This window comes from Triturus cristatus, chromosome 10 (genome assembly GCF_964204655.1).
Source record: "Triturus cristatus chromosome 10, aTriCri1.1, whole genome shotgun sequence".
NCBI lineage: Eukaryota > Metazoa > Chordata > Amphibia > Caudata > Salamandridae > Triturus > Triturus cristatus.
Window position 1 is genome coordinate 768835903 of NC_140593.1, and position 15671 is coordinate 768851573.

Genomic DNA, 15671 nt, shown 5'->3' on the forward strand with positions numbered 1-15671 from the left:
CATTGTGTTTTTCTTGTATGTTGGGTATTGAGACAGGAGGCATTCTAGATTATATGTTTCTTTGTTGAATGTATTTTGTGATTTTCTTCCTGATGAAAAGTGGTCCTTTGCCATGTACTGTCTTGTGGTTGATGTACGTGTACAATAAAAGTGATGGGTGGAATGCTTGAATTAATCTAAGACACTGGCAATTTCTCTGGGCAGTATCCCAGTCCATCATTCTTTGCCCACATATTAGACCCAGCTATACTCAAAGCAACTCTGATCTTCCTCCAATAGCCCAGCATGAACTGCCAGGCATCTGTATCTGAACACAAACAACCTAAGACCAATTTCAGCCTAGTTGGGGCTTATCATTCGGGTGCAGCTTGGTTCCAGTGGCAAAATGATCATGGGACCCATGTCTGGGCATACCCGTTGCACTTAGGGAATGGCACTGAAGTACACAAAAACAAGCATTGAAAATGCAATAGGTCTTGCCTTTGATTAAGTTAAAGCCATTTCCTTTGCTAATGGTATTGTATAGCAAAGCAAATGGCTTTAACTTAATGAAAGGCGAGACCTATTGCATTCCATCTGTAACAATACCCTATTGTTTTACTCTAGGGAGCCCATTTATAAGATTTTACACATCCCACATGCTGTGAATGTAGTAATATCCCTTTGGCTACACAACTCTTCCAAGACCACCAGTAGAAGAACAGATCTATGTCTCTGGTCACAGATGCCAGACACTCCCTGCTAGCGGTGCTATCCCTCAAGATACAATGATCAACAGTAGAACAATAAAGCTATCCATGTGCAAACAGATTTTAGAACACTTTACATTTCAGGCAGCAGAGCAATGCCATAGGTTGTAAAAGTCTTACAGGATTACTCCGTAGACCGAAGAGCTTCCCTTGCACACTTTGGCGGTTCACAGCTGGAACAGCATCCCACTGCTTTGAACAGATTGCACATCTCGCTCTGCGCTGTGTGACAATTTACAACAACAGAAAACTTAAGTCAGTGGCTGCATCAGAAGGATGACGAGACAGAGCAGCCCTGCTGCAGATAACTGTCAGTGTGAAGTAGATGATATCTTGCAGTGCGTCAGAGTGCGCTCCGCGCAGTGTGACAAGTTACAACAACAACAGAACACTTAAGTCAGTGGCTGCACCAGAAGGATGATGAGACAGAGCAGCCCTGCCAGCCTGCAGATTGTACTAATTATCAGTGCGTGTGCTCCGCGCTGTGCCAATGATAACCTGCCGAGACAGAGCAGCCCTGCTGCAGATAACTATCAGTCTGAATTGAGATCAGATAAACATCAGAAGGATGACGAGACAGAGCAGCCCTGCCTGCAGATTTGCTGTGTCTAAAATAGATGATATCTTGCAGTGCGTCAGAGTGCGCTCCGAGCAGTGTGACAAGTTACAACAACAACAGAAGACTTAAGTCAGTGGCTGCACCAGAAGGATGACGAGACAGAGCAGCCCTGCCAGGCTGCTGATTTGACTAATTATCCGTGCATGCGCTCTGCGCTATGCCAATGATAACCTGACAAGATGGAACAGCCCTGCTGCAGAAAACTGTCAGTCTGAATTGAAATCAGATAAACATCAGAAGGATGACGAGACAGAGCAGCCCTGCTGCAGATAACTGTCAGTCTGAATTGAAATCAGATAAACATCAGAAGGATGACGAGACAGAGCAGCCCTGCTGCAGATAACGGTCAGTCTGAATTGAAATCAGATAAACATCAGAAGGATGACGAGACAGAGCAGCCCTGCCTGCAGATTTGTTGTGTCTGAAATAGATGATATCTTGCAGTGCGTCAGAGTGCGCTCCGAGCAGTGTGACAAGTTACAACAACAACAGAAGGCTTAAGTCAGTGGCTGCACCAGAAGGATGACGAGACAGAGCAGCCCTGCCAGCCTGCTGATTTGACTAATTATCAGTGTGTGCGCTCCGCGCTGTGCCAATGATAACCTGACGAGACAGAGCAGCCCTGCTGCATATAACTGTCAGTCTGAATTGAAATCAGATAAACATCAGAAGGATGACAAGACAGAGCAGCCCTGCCTGCAGATTTGCCGTGTCTGAAATAGATGATATCTTGCAGTGCGTCAGAGTGCGCTCTGCGCAGTGTGACAAGTTGCAACAACAACAGAACACTTAAGTCAGTGGACTGCCCGGGCCACAGAGATGACCTTACTGGCTCTGAAAGAAAGACCAAAAGGACACATTGCCTGAGCCTGGGTATGGTTGGTATGACCTAGACGTGAGTAATTCTTTCCATATCAGCTCTCACCTGTATTTGCTGTCTCTGCTGAAGGATGTTAGTGACATTCCCACTTATAGCCGCTTCAAAGGTGAGGGAGAAAAAGATCTCCTGTCAGTGCTCACGACAGTACGGCTGGGTTTGTTTTATGACACGCACCGCTGCAGTGTGCAGAATAAATGTTCCTACCAAATAGCAAAGGGTGCTCAGCTCCCAAACAGGCCTCATTTCTGAGGGGACAACATGGCGGCACTGCCCGAGTGCCAGGTTTGGCAAGCATGGTACCGAAGCACCCGGGGGTTATGCGGGTTTTAATTACGGTAATAGGATGCACACTGTGTGATCTTTGAGCTCCGACTCCAGTATTCACCAAACAAAGACCACAAAGGGCGAAAACGCGAAAAAACAGATGGTAATAGGATGCACGCCATGTGATCTTGGAGCTCCGACTCCAGTGTTTGCCAAAGAAAGACACCAAAGGGAGAAAGCGTGAAAAAACAGATGGCCCCTGTGCACGCAGCCCCGGACCGAAAACAAGTAACCTGAGACTGCTAATTCTAACCAGATGGCCCCAACAAAGCTAAGAAATTACTTTGCGACAGACGCAAAGCAGGCGAGCCAGTCCGGCTCGCAGGGGAATGGGTATCTACAGAAAACCCTTATTTGCATTGGCAGGCCACCGTTTATCATAAACGGTGATGCCATCCAATGGGAATGAGGGGCGGGGCTTAAGGTCCTCTTCTGAAAGTCCTCATCTACAATAATTCTCGCCGAGCAAGCTGCGCATGTGCGCAGCAACGCTAGGAGAGACCTAAAAAGGTTCTGAATTCTCTGTAATTTTCCCATTGTTGCTAAAGGTGAACCATAATATAAACCATTGGCGTATTCTAATTTTGATAGGACAAGTATGCTTTTGGTTTGTACCTTATTGGTGAATCCTAGGTTCTAAAAGATGCATCAGTGTTTTCATGGTAAGAAAACTTACATTGAATAGCTTATTCTCTTGGTCATTCATGGACAGCTTGGAGTAGATTGGGAATTCCAAGGTTTCTTATATCCTTGGATATTTTCAGTGGTGGTCCTAGATCATCAAGCCAGGTGCACAGAGGGTCATGAGTTTTCCAGTTGCAACTGATGAGTGTTTCCGTTTTGGAGGCATTCAATTTGATGTGGCTCGTTGTCAACCACTGGCCCAGCACAACTGGAAATTTTGGAGTTTCCAATGTCCATGTGGCTTTCCATTTTAAAAAGTATCTGCATGCCAGCTACATATCTATATATATTTATATTACAGGTGAACTCAGAGACGATTACCAGTTCTGTTAAAGATTTTATGTAAATGTTGAAAAGGTGGGGTGAGAGCATAGAGCTTTGTGGGACTCGTGCTTTAACCCTGCAGGGTCCGGTGAGAAAGGAAGAGTATGGATCACATTTTTTCTTTTGTGTAGGTAAGATGAGATCCACATGAGAGTGGTACACTCTATGCCAGCTTGTTTGGAATGAGGATTAGTGTGTCATGGTCCACTATGTCGAAGGCAGCTGAAGGTTCAGGAGAAGCAGGGCTGAAACTCTGTTCCAGTGCAGTGTTTTTTTAAGGTCATCCCAGATAGAGATTAGGGCTGACTCTGTGCCTATTCCCGGAAGGAATCCCGTTGGAAGCCAGAAAGTAGAAAGTTTTCTTCAATCTATTGTGATAACTGGGCAAAGTCTGCTCCTATGATAAGTTTGCCTAGGAATGGCCCATTTGGTATAGGTCTGTTATTGTTTGGGATTTGAGGGTCCAGATTTGTTTTCTTTAATAATAGACACATGTATGCCATTTTAAAAACTTTTTGAAAAAACTCCTGTTGTTAATCAGTTATATTAATGAGTGTTCTGACAGGAATGGCTCTGAAGTTGTTAGAAGAGTGTTTTTGAAATGTTGTGGGACACAACAGTCTGAGGGCTAACTGGCTGGCCTGCTAGCTTTGACAAGATCCAGAAATGCAGTTGGTGACAGTTCTTTGAAGGAGTGAAGAGGCTGTGTTAACCTTCCCCTAGAGGGGTTTGTTGTAAAAGGGTTAGTGATGCTTTTTCTTTTTTTGTGTCAAGTATGAATCCAACATGTCTGCTTTTTTGTTGTAAAGTGTTACCAGTTTGTGACACAAATCTTGCAAAATGGGAATGGCTTGTTTGGTGCATATGAGATTGTGAAATTGGGCGATTATTTAAAAAATCTTTAGTGGTGCATTTTTTTATTGTGGATTCTGCTTGAGTAGTAGGTGCTTTTTTGATTTTGTCTTCTACATTCTGTTATGTCTGTATAGGCGTATTTTGTCTTCAGGTTTGTGTTTTTTTAACCAGGTACGTTGAAGTTTTGCGATTTGTTGTTTTATCTTTTTAGGTTGCAGCCTAGCAAACAGCCTGGTTTGCTAAAGACATCTTGGGGACATTCAGAAAGTTGACCTATGAATGCATTCCGTCCGTTGCTTACCATTGGCTTTGTGGTTTGTAAGTCACATTTTCTGTCTTTCTATTTGCTGGCTTTATTTGCTTTAGACTGTCCAGCTCGAGTTTGTCCCTCCCGTTCCCCACATCTTGTTTACTGTATTCTTCCACAAACTCACTTTCTGTAAACAGGCCTTTAAATCTTTTTCTTATCTTGTCACATTTGCTGTGCATTCAAAGACAGAGGTCAAATGGCAGGCTGTATCTTCTAGGGAGCTTGGTGTTTATTTTTCTTTCTCTGATTTCAGAGCGAGATGATTTATGTGACAATCATGCTGACTACTGGGCTCTGTTTGAGGAAGGCTGTATTTATTTTTCTAGCACACAACAACATTTAAATGTCTTTAAATGAACTGTGCTGATGATCAAATCAATATATTGGGTGATGACATTTCCACACATTATCGTTTGTGCACTGTATACTTTTATTAGTAAAACTGTATGTGAGTGCAAATGTAATGTTCATTTTTAATTGAAGATGTGTTGTCTGTAATGGCAGCATGCTACCATACCATGCATGCTCCATGTTACCCCACTCCACTCTACTCTGCACCACTGCACTCCACGTCACAGAACTCTACTCTGCACCACTTCACACTACACCACTCCACTACAAACTGTCACTGCACTCTTCTCTGCACTACTCCACTCTACGCCTCTCTACTCTACACCACTCTACTCTACTCTTTGCCAATGCAATCTCCCCAACACTACTCCTCTATGCACCACTGGCATTCTATGCCACTCCACCCTACTCTACTCAACTCCAACACTGTATTCCAATCTACGCCACTTAACTCTATGCCCTTCCACTCTACAACAGCCTACTCCCTCCACAACACTGTATGCTACTCCATGGCACTCCACTTTGCATCTCACCGCTCTCCTTCACCCCACTGACTTTTAGCCATGCTAAACAGTATCTACTCTGGTGTAAAACATTGCTAAAAATATTAATAAAGGCCAATTGCTCTTGCATAGGCACAACCTAGTTGCTTTGTCAATGCTTGTTTAAGTATGCATTCATCCATGGAGCTTGTTTTCTTTTGTTATGCATTGCAAGACTTTTTTTTTTATAAATCTTTTTATTGTGAAAACACAAAATAACAATACAACAAAAAAACAACATAAAAGGAAGCAATCGTCAGGGATAGCACATCATTTAAAATAAATGCATCACATGAAATTAAAATAAACAATAGCAATGACATACAGGCATATCATGATATTAAATCCCTAAGGGGACTCCCTATCCACATTGTATGGGGCATCCTCCGCAAAGGGGGTACATAAAAGTCCTCTATACTCATTCCATGGGCCCCATATTTTAGTCCATTTGCCTGGGCAGCCTCTACGTATTGTAAGACTTTCTTATCACTTTTTGACTTACACAGCAGTCACATTTGCTCAAGGATGTGTCTTTTAAGCACAGGTATTCAATATTTTTGAAGATTCTAATTGTTCCTACCAAGCATAGCTACTTAATTGCAATTAGCCACATTTAAAGCAGGTTTATACTCTCTGTTTTCAAACCTGATTTCTGAGTGAAGTCAAACCGAGCATTGCTTCAAAGAACTCTACGTCTAAGACAATAACCAAAGCACTGGTCAGTCTAGCTATAGATAGAGAAGAATAACCCTAAGCAGATCAGCAACAAAAGTTCAATCTTGATATGAATATATATTCCATAGTGTCTGGCCATAGCGGTCTATGGCTCCTCCATATGGGGTTTAATCTCCAGCAAGAGCTACAGATAGCTGAAAACAGATTCCTGCGTAATCTCCTTTCAGTACCACAATCTACCTCTAATTTTTCAATACATCAGGAATTGGGTCTGGGTTTTTTATCTGATACTCTGAGTACGGCTCCGTTACTCTGCTGGCTCAAGGTATGGCTTAACCCAGAATTGACCTTGAATCAACAGATATTGCGGGATTGTGTTAAACTGGATAAAGCGCGTAACATCAAATGGTTAGTTTATGTTGAATCAATGCTTTTTAGGTCTCGCCTGAGCCAGCGCTTCTCTCGCGAGAGCTTTTGTAAAAGGGGGATCTGGAAGTGCAAACAGTGCTTTTCAGGCCTCCAAATACAGTGCATGTGCGCCGGGCGCGCGCACCATTTGGCAGCCTGAAAAGCACTGCGTGATCACTTTCACTCACGGCCGCTTTGATGTCCTCAGTGAGCCGTGAGGCCACTGAGGACATCAAAGTGCACACCATTTGCCACCCCCTTCTTGTTCCTCTTGCTGCAGACGTGTGTAATCTTCGGTCAAAGGGTTGAATCGGCAAATGGCTTCTGGCTAGATGTATCTGTTGTATATGGGTCATAGTTTTCTATTTTATGTAAGGTAGTTGGTTAATGCTTTTATTGCAGCGAGACATATTTTAGCTGCAGGCCCCTAGTTACACTTAGGTGAGTGAGTTATGCGCCCTTTGTTAAATATACATGTAAACTACAAGATATAATTGTTATTCATTAGTTGTAATTGAAAATAACGTTTAGGCCGTTAACTTGACTCCGCACCTTTCCCTGCCCCCATTTGTGGCTTTCACAGGAAAATTGTTTCGTCACCAGTACGTATTCCTATTGCTCCGAACACAAAACTGGAAACCCCATGGCCACTGCTGCTTTAGGAGCGGCTTTTGAGTGTTTTATCAAATGCATTACAATTGAGTCGGTCAAAACGGTCTTCCGTGAAAATCGTCTAACCAGAAGAGGGAAGACTAGGATGTATACATAAATATCGATCACGTGAAAAGTTAGAACACACAAAACCCCTATTGACTCTCGCTGTAAACAGGGTAGTTAGTGACTTACATGTCTAACAAATGATCGACGACACCGCCATTCATTTCAAGGTCCACAGCCACAGGCAGCAGCTGATGCTGAAGGGACCGTCACCGAATTTCTATTTTTTTCTAAAAATAAAGTTTTACTCTTCGTTTTTTCCCCACACCCAATATATTATTCTATTTCGTTTTCTTTTAAGTACGTGCGCAGAACATCAGTGCTAAAGCAGTTTGATTTGACGATTAACTCCTACAAGTAGGAACTCTTAACACACACAGATGGTGTTACCTAGGGGAGAGTTGTAGTTTTTGTCTCACAGAATAAGAAAAGATCTCAGGGAAGTGAGACACTTGCATTGACTCGTGACGCAGAAAACTAGAATGGTCAAAACAGCAGCACATTTGAAAGAAAAAGTGGAGTGGAGTAACCGAATCATTTCCTGTCTGTAAGAGCCATATTGGTAGTTTACAGCGTGGCGCACAAAATATTCAGAGATTCGTAAAACCGCAAAATCAAACCTAGAAGCAACCTTATACTTATATAAATGGCGTGCTGTAGACATGCACCTTATCCATAATTATAGTTGAAAATTATGCAAAGTGCTGTATTAGTTTGTCAGCATTATTTTTAGTCTGCATCAAAAATAATGAACTCGATTAGGGACTGTTTTAAAACATAAAAAATATTAGGTTATGTTTTAGATATTTTAAAGCAAATGATAAATCTGCCGTTTTATTGGCACTTCTATTGTAAAATATATCGCTCCAGTATGGCCGCCCCTTTTGGCCATCTTTGAAGGTACTTAGTCTTCATGCAATTGCTTGAATCTTTCGTCGTGACGTATATTTTAACACTTGTTTGCCATCTGTTTCCTTGCTGTCTCTCCCTTAGAAACAGCTTGGTATTTTAAAGCAGAGATCTACTGACTTTGTCATTGCTGGTTAAAAAAAAAACATCCAGGCTAGATCACGTCATCTTGACGTGTATATGAATGTATATGTCAGCCATAGTATTGATGATTTGTGGGTGTCATTTTGTTTGTGTGTTGTTTTTATAATTTTACATGTAGTTGCACTGATCGCATCAGCATTTACAGCATTAGTAAGTCTAGCATAAGGCTCCAGTTTACTTACCAAAAACCTTTCTCGTCGCCCTGTTATCCCTTGCAACTGATACTAAAAGAATAATTTACATTTGACGAGATTCCCGAAACGCGTCTGGCTTAAGAACGATCTTGGATGTATGATGCTGTCCAGTCATCTGCTTGCATGCTGCCATTAAAATCAGAGAGATTATTTGCATCTTCCTGTGGCCTTTTTCAAATGGGTTTCCTGCTAAGTTGGATATATTTGCGGCTGTTCCCGGTCGCGAAATAAGGCCCACCGTGTGAATGCGGATCCGAAAAGGTGCCAACCGGTATCTTAATAGTAGGAAGGAAGACAAGGCTGACTCCCTTGCAGGGCGGGGGCCGCCTACTCGGCATGACAGCAACAAAGCGGGGCAGATGCCGGCCGCCACATGCACCTACCCACTTGGGATTTATTTTGCGTATTTTTTGTGAAAATGAACAGCACGCCCACTGGGGATTACAGGCACCGCACTACAACACCCAGAAGGCCGTGCAAGCGGCCACGCCCACTGGGGCAGGTGTACTTAATGTAAACGTGCGCAATGCAGTAGTGCTTTCATCTTCTCAGAACATTGCCACAGAAGAAGGGACTGACGAGATTCCCGAAACGCGTCTGGCTTAAGAACGATCTTGGATGTATGATGCTGTCCAGTCATCTGCTTGCATGCTGCCATTAAAATCAGAGAGATTATTTGCATCTTCCTGTGGCCTTTTTCAAATGGGTTTCCTGCTAAGTTGGATATATATATATATATATATATATATATATATATACACACACACATGTTTGAGGGGACAAATAGGAAATAAAGGGGAGGCTAGGTGTACGGTCCACCACTCCCCGAACCACTATAGGGTCTGGGGGACTCCATCCCTCTGGGCCGCATTGTAATAAAAGTGGAGGGGGTGCACGGCCCCCTCCCTGATCTACTGTTGGTACCCTAATGTATTTGTAAAGGGAAGGTGGGCTGCTTGCCCCTCTCCATGCCGTTATTGCTCAGGGGGCATTATCCCCCTGGGAAGCGATACTTCACAATGTCCTGGGCAGCACACCTCCAGGACACTGTGGTGTGGTTGTTTGCGGGGTGTGGCTGCCTGCGGGCACATTTCAATGCCCCCCAAGCCTTCCACCTTGCCTCACTCTGCGTTTTCTCTGCTGGCTTCAGCACACATCGGGTGAGATCCTCCGCTGTTGTTGCGGCTTCCATCCACGGCACCTCTTCACTGTCAGGGCTGCAGGTGCTTTTGGTGCTGTCCTCGCTTGCTTGGGGATGGCGGTCTTAGGAATGTTGAGCAGTTCCCCTGCAGCCTCCCTCACTAGAAGGGCTGTAATGCGGGCTTAAATACTTTCTCGTCTCAGGTCAGGATGTGATGTTTTGTCTAGACCTCTCACAGTCCGAGGCGGGAAACGGCACAAGCTAGGTCCAGGCCTTCTCCTTACCAGTGAAGTGTTGTGGGACAGTAAGCCCACATGGTGATTATTGAATGACACTGACACTAGACATATAGTTAGAGAACTAATCCAAAGGCACCGGTGCCTGCCCCCATATATTTTCATGGTCACTTGACTGGTGATGCCTGTGATGGATGGGTGTGGGGTTGGTGTTAGTGCAGCCTCAGAAGAGGGGCCGCATTGTTACATGCCCAGCAAAACACTATAAGAGCTGTCCTATATTATGTCTAATTTTAAATTTTCTAGATCAGTTTGAGGAAGTACTGTGTTACATCATAAACTTTTTGAAAATATATAAATCCGGAAAAATAATTTTCCATAACTCTACAGACTTTGCCAAACTGTCTCATTCCTTACCATGCAAGAGTAATTAGCTACATCAGCTGAAGACAAAGTGTGGTCTAAACAACATGGCTGCCTTTTCATTTTGCAATGTCTGTGATTAACCTATAATATAATGTTTCATCATCGCCATGTACCGCGTTATGCAGCAAAGGTATATGACGGCCCAAAAAATTACTACGTTTTTGTCCCTTATTATTTAAAAACAACTCAACAAATTCAGATCAGATAACAAAAAGTACCCTTTCCACAACATCATCTATATACCTGCCAAATTTCATGTAAATCCATGCTGCCATTTTGTCCCTACATCTGTCTAAAAAGTCTATGGAAAATGCTTTTGCAGAAAAATGTTTTGGGGGAACCACCTTTTTTTCTTTGTACCCCCTTTAACTAATTACCACAAAACTTTACAGATTCATCAAACGGTGCCAAAATTATTAGATATATATGCACAATACAAGGGGCAGTTACTTCTGGTTTTTAAATGTTCTGGAACTTCAAAAAGTAAGGAAGGACTCAAGTGCAGAAGTTTGAAAGGTACACTGTTAATTGGTATTTCATTTCACAGTTCCTTCATGTTATGCGGCGATCAGATGACACTTATCGTAATCCATACTTCAGTCGTATATTGGTAATGCACCTCCTTAAGAAATATACGAGTTGGTAAATCACTGATTTTGGTATCCCCGTGTTGACAGGACTACAATGTCCATAATGCATGGCAACTGTGAACAAGGCATGATTGCGTCCTTCCTTTAATACACAGTTCATCAATGCCTTGTATATGATCATGGGAAATCATGCCACCTTATCGCCTCATGTGGAGTAAATTCCGTGTAGGGCTAGATGGCAACATTTATAGTAAATCCAAAGCACTCGTCCACCCGTATTATTTTGGAAAAATTCCAAATGTCAATACCTGCGTGTTTCAGCCTTCAATGTTCTCTCACTCTCAAAGTGCAAGGGTAAGTACCCCGGCAAACGCTGGCTGCCATCCAACATGCTTCCAAAACAGTCAGCAGGCAGGCCTCCCGTTCCAACGTGGCGTTGCCTCTTATGGACAGTGGCACTAACTGCGCTAAATCCTCGTCCACAAATCAAAGGCAGCCGGCAGGCGCCCAATATCACACTTTCCAAACAAACTTTGACGCAAAGGGACACCCAGCCAAGCGGGTCGGGGCTTGGTAGCGACATCACCGCTTAATACAGCACCAGCAAAGTCACGCATTTTCAACAGCTTGAGAAACGAGCCCCCCAATTGTGAGTGAATAAAAGTAGATTTTTATTGTAGCAGGTATTCAACAGCATGCCATGACGCATTTCGACCAAGCCGGGTCTTAATCATATGCACACTACGCGGGGCAGTTACTTCTGGCTTTTAAATGTTCTGGAACTTCGAAAAGTAAGGAAGGACTCAAGTGCAGAAGTTTTAAAGGCACACTGTCCATCGGTATTTTCAGTTCTTAGTTCCTTTACGTTATGCGGGGATCAGATGACACTTGTGGTAATCAGGGCCGGACTGGGAACCAAAACCGGCCCTGGCAAAGTGCTCGGCCGGGACTTGGGGGTGCCGCCGAGCTCTTTGACAGGGCCGGTTTGCGGCCGATTTTGTTATGCTGCAAAACCGGCCCTGTAACAAAAACGGCCCCCAGGGGCCCAAAACCGGCCCCCACCCGTGCGGCGCACCGGGGCATTGCCCGGTGCCCGCTACGGCCAGTCCGGCCCTGGTGGTAATCCATACTCTCAGTCGTATATTGGTAACGATACGAGTTGCTAAATCACTGATTTTAGTATCCCCATGTTGACAGGCTTCAATATCCATTATGCTTTGCAACTGTAAACAAGCCATTATTGCGTCCATCCTATAATACATGTATGTATGTATGTTACCTACTGGCGATAGCCAGTAGGTAGTTATAGTTGGAACTAAAGTTTCAATAGGAAGAATATTTTTTTGTTTTTCCAAAAACTTTGGCCCATTATTTTGCTGCCAGTAAATGAATCTTCACAAAATTTTCAAAACGTATACTTTAGTCGGTCCAGCTGCTGTGTTATAAGTTTCGGGGTGATTCGTCAAGCGGGGGCCGAGGAAAAAAAGGGGGGTCCCAAAACACTTTTTCCCTATTTTATGTCTATGGGATTTTTTCAATTTTTGAACACAACTACAGCCCGAACCACTCGACGGAATGACACCAGATTTGGCAGGAAGCTAGCTCTTGGTCCAGGAAGTATGCTTTTTGCGACTTGGTGTGACTACGATCAGTAGTCTTAGAGATATTAGAGGTTAAAAAATATCGATATCTCGGGGCACAGATGATCCATGGGTCCAACCGCAGAGGATCCAGGGGGAAAGAAAGGCCCTGATTGTCCGGCCGCATGGTGAAAGAAAAGTTGCTGCCACCATTTTATTTCTCTGATTAGCCAGGTGCGTTGAAAATAATGTATCAAACACATATAAGGGGTTAGAATAGACATATGCTGACCCCATAGAACACATACAGGGGTCCCTAAGGGATCCTTATGACCCCATTTTTTTCATCTAAACTTAAAATCCACTGAAACTCCGGATTTCGGGCCCAGATTTTTTAAAAAACATAGAAATGTACTGATAAAACCAAAGATATATATATACACCCTCATACATATGTAATAGCTTTTAGACAATAGTTTTTCATTCAATGCTTGTCTGCATAACAAAGAACACAAAATAAGCATTGGCAAGTTCAAATGTTCATCAACCAACTTCATACTAATTGGCTTTTTCAATTCTTTTTTCTCATTCACACTCAACTCAAACCATGGATTGCATTGGTCTGAATCGCCAAAATGATGATTTAAACCAGTTTCAATAAGAGGGGCTGCTTATTCTTTTGGCGATTTGTAAAAGTGATGTACTACTTTGTAAAGAAACTATTTTATGTCGAAAATGAATGTTTGCAATTATCGTTATCCAATAAAAATGTAATTAATGTATTTGTACATTTCCACTCACTGGGACATTTTAATTCTGATTAGTAGATGCGTATTTTCATCCCACTCCAAGAAAAACAAATTTATAGACCTTGGAAAGGTGAAAAGCTGAGTGGAAACATTAGTAATTGCGCCTGTGAATACACGGTCAAATCCGGATCCCGAAGTTGATGTATAAGTCCACTGTGCCACCAGACCCAGCAGCCTTACTTAGGGAACAATCCAGGGACAGTAACTGTTCCACTTATATCCTCACAGTTGCTACTGTGATATCAGGTACAATGACATAACTTGTATTTGTAAAGCGCACGTTTACCGAGAAGGGTAACCAGGGCCGGACTGGCCGTAGCGGGCACCGGCCAATCCCCCTGTGCGCCGCAAGGGTGGGGGCCGGTTTTGGGCCCCTGGGCGGCCGCTTTTGTTACAGGGCCGTTTTTGCAGCATAGCTTCAAAATCGGCCCTGTAACAAAATTGGCCGAAAACCGGCCCTGACAAAGAGTACTGCCGCTCCCCCAACCCTCGGGGAGGGGAGAGGGGGCGGCAGAGCACTTTGCCAGGGCCGGTTTTGGTTCCCAGTCCGGCCCTGAGGGTAACTTGGGACTGAATAACAGGTTTATTATTGTCCTAGTAAATGGTGCGCATGTTATCGACCCTGGAAGGATGAAAGGCTGAATGGACCCGCCATGATTTGAGCCTATGGTCATGAGTTCAAACAGATACTGCCAGTGGATGCATTTGCACACTGAGCCACCAGACCCGGCTAACGTAAGAGCATGATGGAAACCTGAATATGGACACAATAGGATTATCCATACTCAGAATGAGGGAATAAGATGTTAAAGCTCCCACTTACTGTGCTGCCACTGTCACTGTGGTTATAATCTGCAGTTTATGATTATGTGTGACTATGGTAGCCTTAATACTTGCAATTTATTACTCCCACTCTCCATTATGGTTTGAAAAATATAATATACTGTATTTTGTCACAGCTCTTGGCTGCTCAGCAGAAATGGTGATTTGGTTCAGTGACTGCTCCCATTGCTTCAGATTGTTGTTTACAGGTGATGATCTAATGCATGAGAACCCAGGGATCAACCTGGACTGAATGACTGATGTTCACATGCAGCAGCGTTAAGTCGTGCTGGGGTGATCTTCAAAGGGCGGGTGGGTCTGCACAGCGTTAGTCAACGCCGCAGCAGCCACACCTCGCCATTAGCATCATTTCACTGGATCTGTACTGCTGAAGGTGACTATTAATGGCGTGAACATAATGACGAATACAGAATGCACATATATTAGTTCATCTTCCAGTGGCGCAACGGAACTTGATCTGGGCCTCCTGCAAAGTACATGGAGGCCCACCCCTCCCCCAGACCCAGTCAGGAGCTCTCTGGCCAGGGGCCCGCCGCCCATGCACAGTGCCGGAAAGGGCCCCCTGGAACTCTTCCCCCCTCCCCTGCACTGCAGGGGCTGCAGAGGCTAATGTTACGCAACTGTCTTCTTCCATAAATAGATATAAAAATGCTATCGGAAAAATTCAATTCAAATAATCTTTATTTCGGTCAAAAAGGCCTTAAAAGATACATATAAAAACAATCATTAAAAACATCATTCCTAATAAAAAAATAAAAAAAATACACTGTCACTTTCTATAGAAAAAATGGTCAACAATAAAATTTAAAAAGATAAAAACAATATATACATTTTTTTTAAAATATCTATAGAATACAAGACAGATTCGATGCGGCAAAAGGTAAAAAAAAATGCATTTGGGTCTCTATCTGTTGATGTATGACCTACGCCTTTGCCACATGGCATTTAAGTAACGGGAAACAGAAAATACCACTGATTGGGAGGTGTCGCTTTTTAAAACCCTATATGCTTGTTTATACTGCCTGAGCCCCAGGTTTCTGCATAATTGAATAAGCCATCTCTGTCTAATGTTCTTATAGGATGGGCAAAAAAAAGAAAACATGGGGCACAGATTCCACATTTACACCACAGGCTGGGCATTCTAGCAATTTGTCGCCAGACCATTTGGATGTAAAAGACCTAAGAGGTAGCGTGCCATGCCTAAATTGTACATAGAGTTTCCTTGCTTGGGTGATTTTGAAGATCCTGATGAAGATACTTGTCATCCTTCTGCAGATTCACTAAGTTATCAATAGTCCCCAATGTTATTCACAACAATTGGTATTGGTCGTGGGTGTGCTTATGTGAGGCCAGAGGTTTAT

At 43.3% G+C, this 15671-nt stretch overlaps 1 protein-coding gene and 1 long non-coding RNA gene across 3 annotated transcripts in view; one reads left to right on the forward strand and one right to left on the reverse strand.

Annotated features, from left to right (window-relative positions):
* The window catches only part of LOC146789983 (uncharacterized), a 33746-nt gene extending 21942 nt beyond the window's left edge, over positions 1–11804 (reverse strand). The window contains exon 1 of the long non-coding RNA XR_014969511.1: positions 11387–11804. This is a non-coding gene — a long non-coding RNA (uncharacterized LOC146789983). The remainder of the gene's footprint in view (positions 1–11386) is intronic.
* EMP2 (epithelial membrane protein 2) overlaps positions 1–15671 on the forward strand; it is a 114752-nt gene that overhangs the window by 41712 nt on the left and 57369 nt on the right. Inside the window, exon 2 of one of the 2 annotated variants that reach the window (XM_085628304.1) lies at positions 4647–4753. The exons of the other annotated variant lie outside the window; for it this stretch is intronic. The gene's annotated coding sequence lies outside the window, so the exon portion shown is untranslated. The remainder of the gene's footprint in view (positions 1–4646; positions 4754–15671) is intronic. 2 annotated transcript variants of the gene reach the window in all.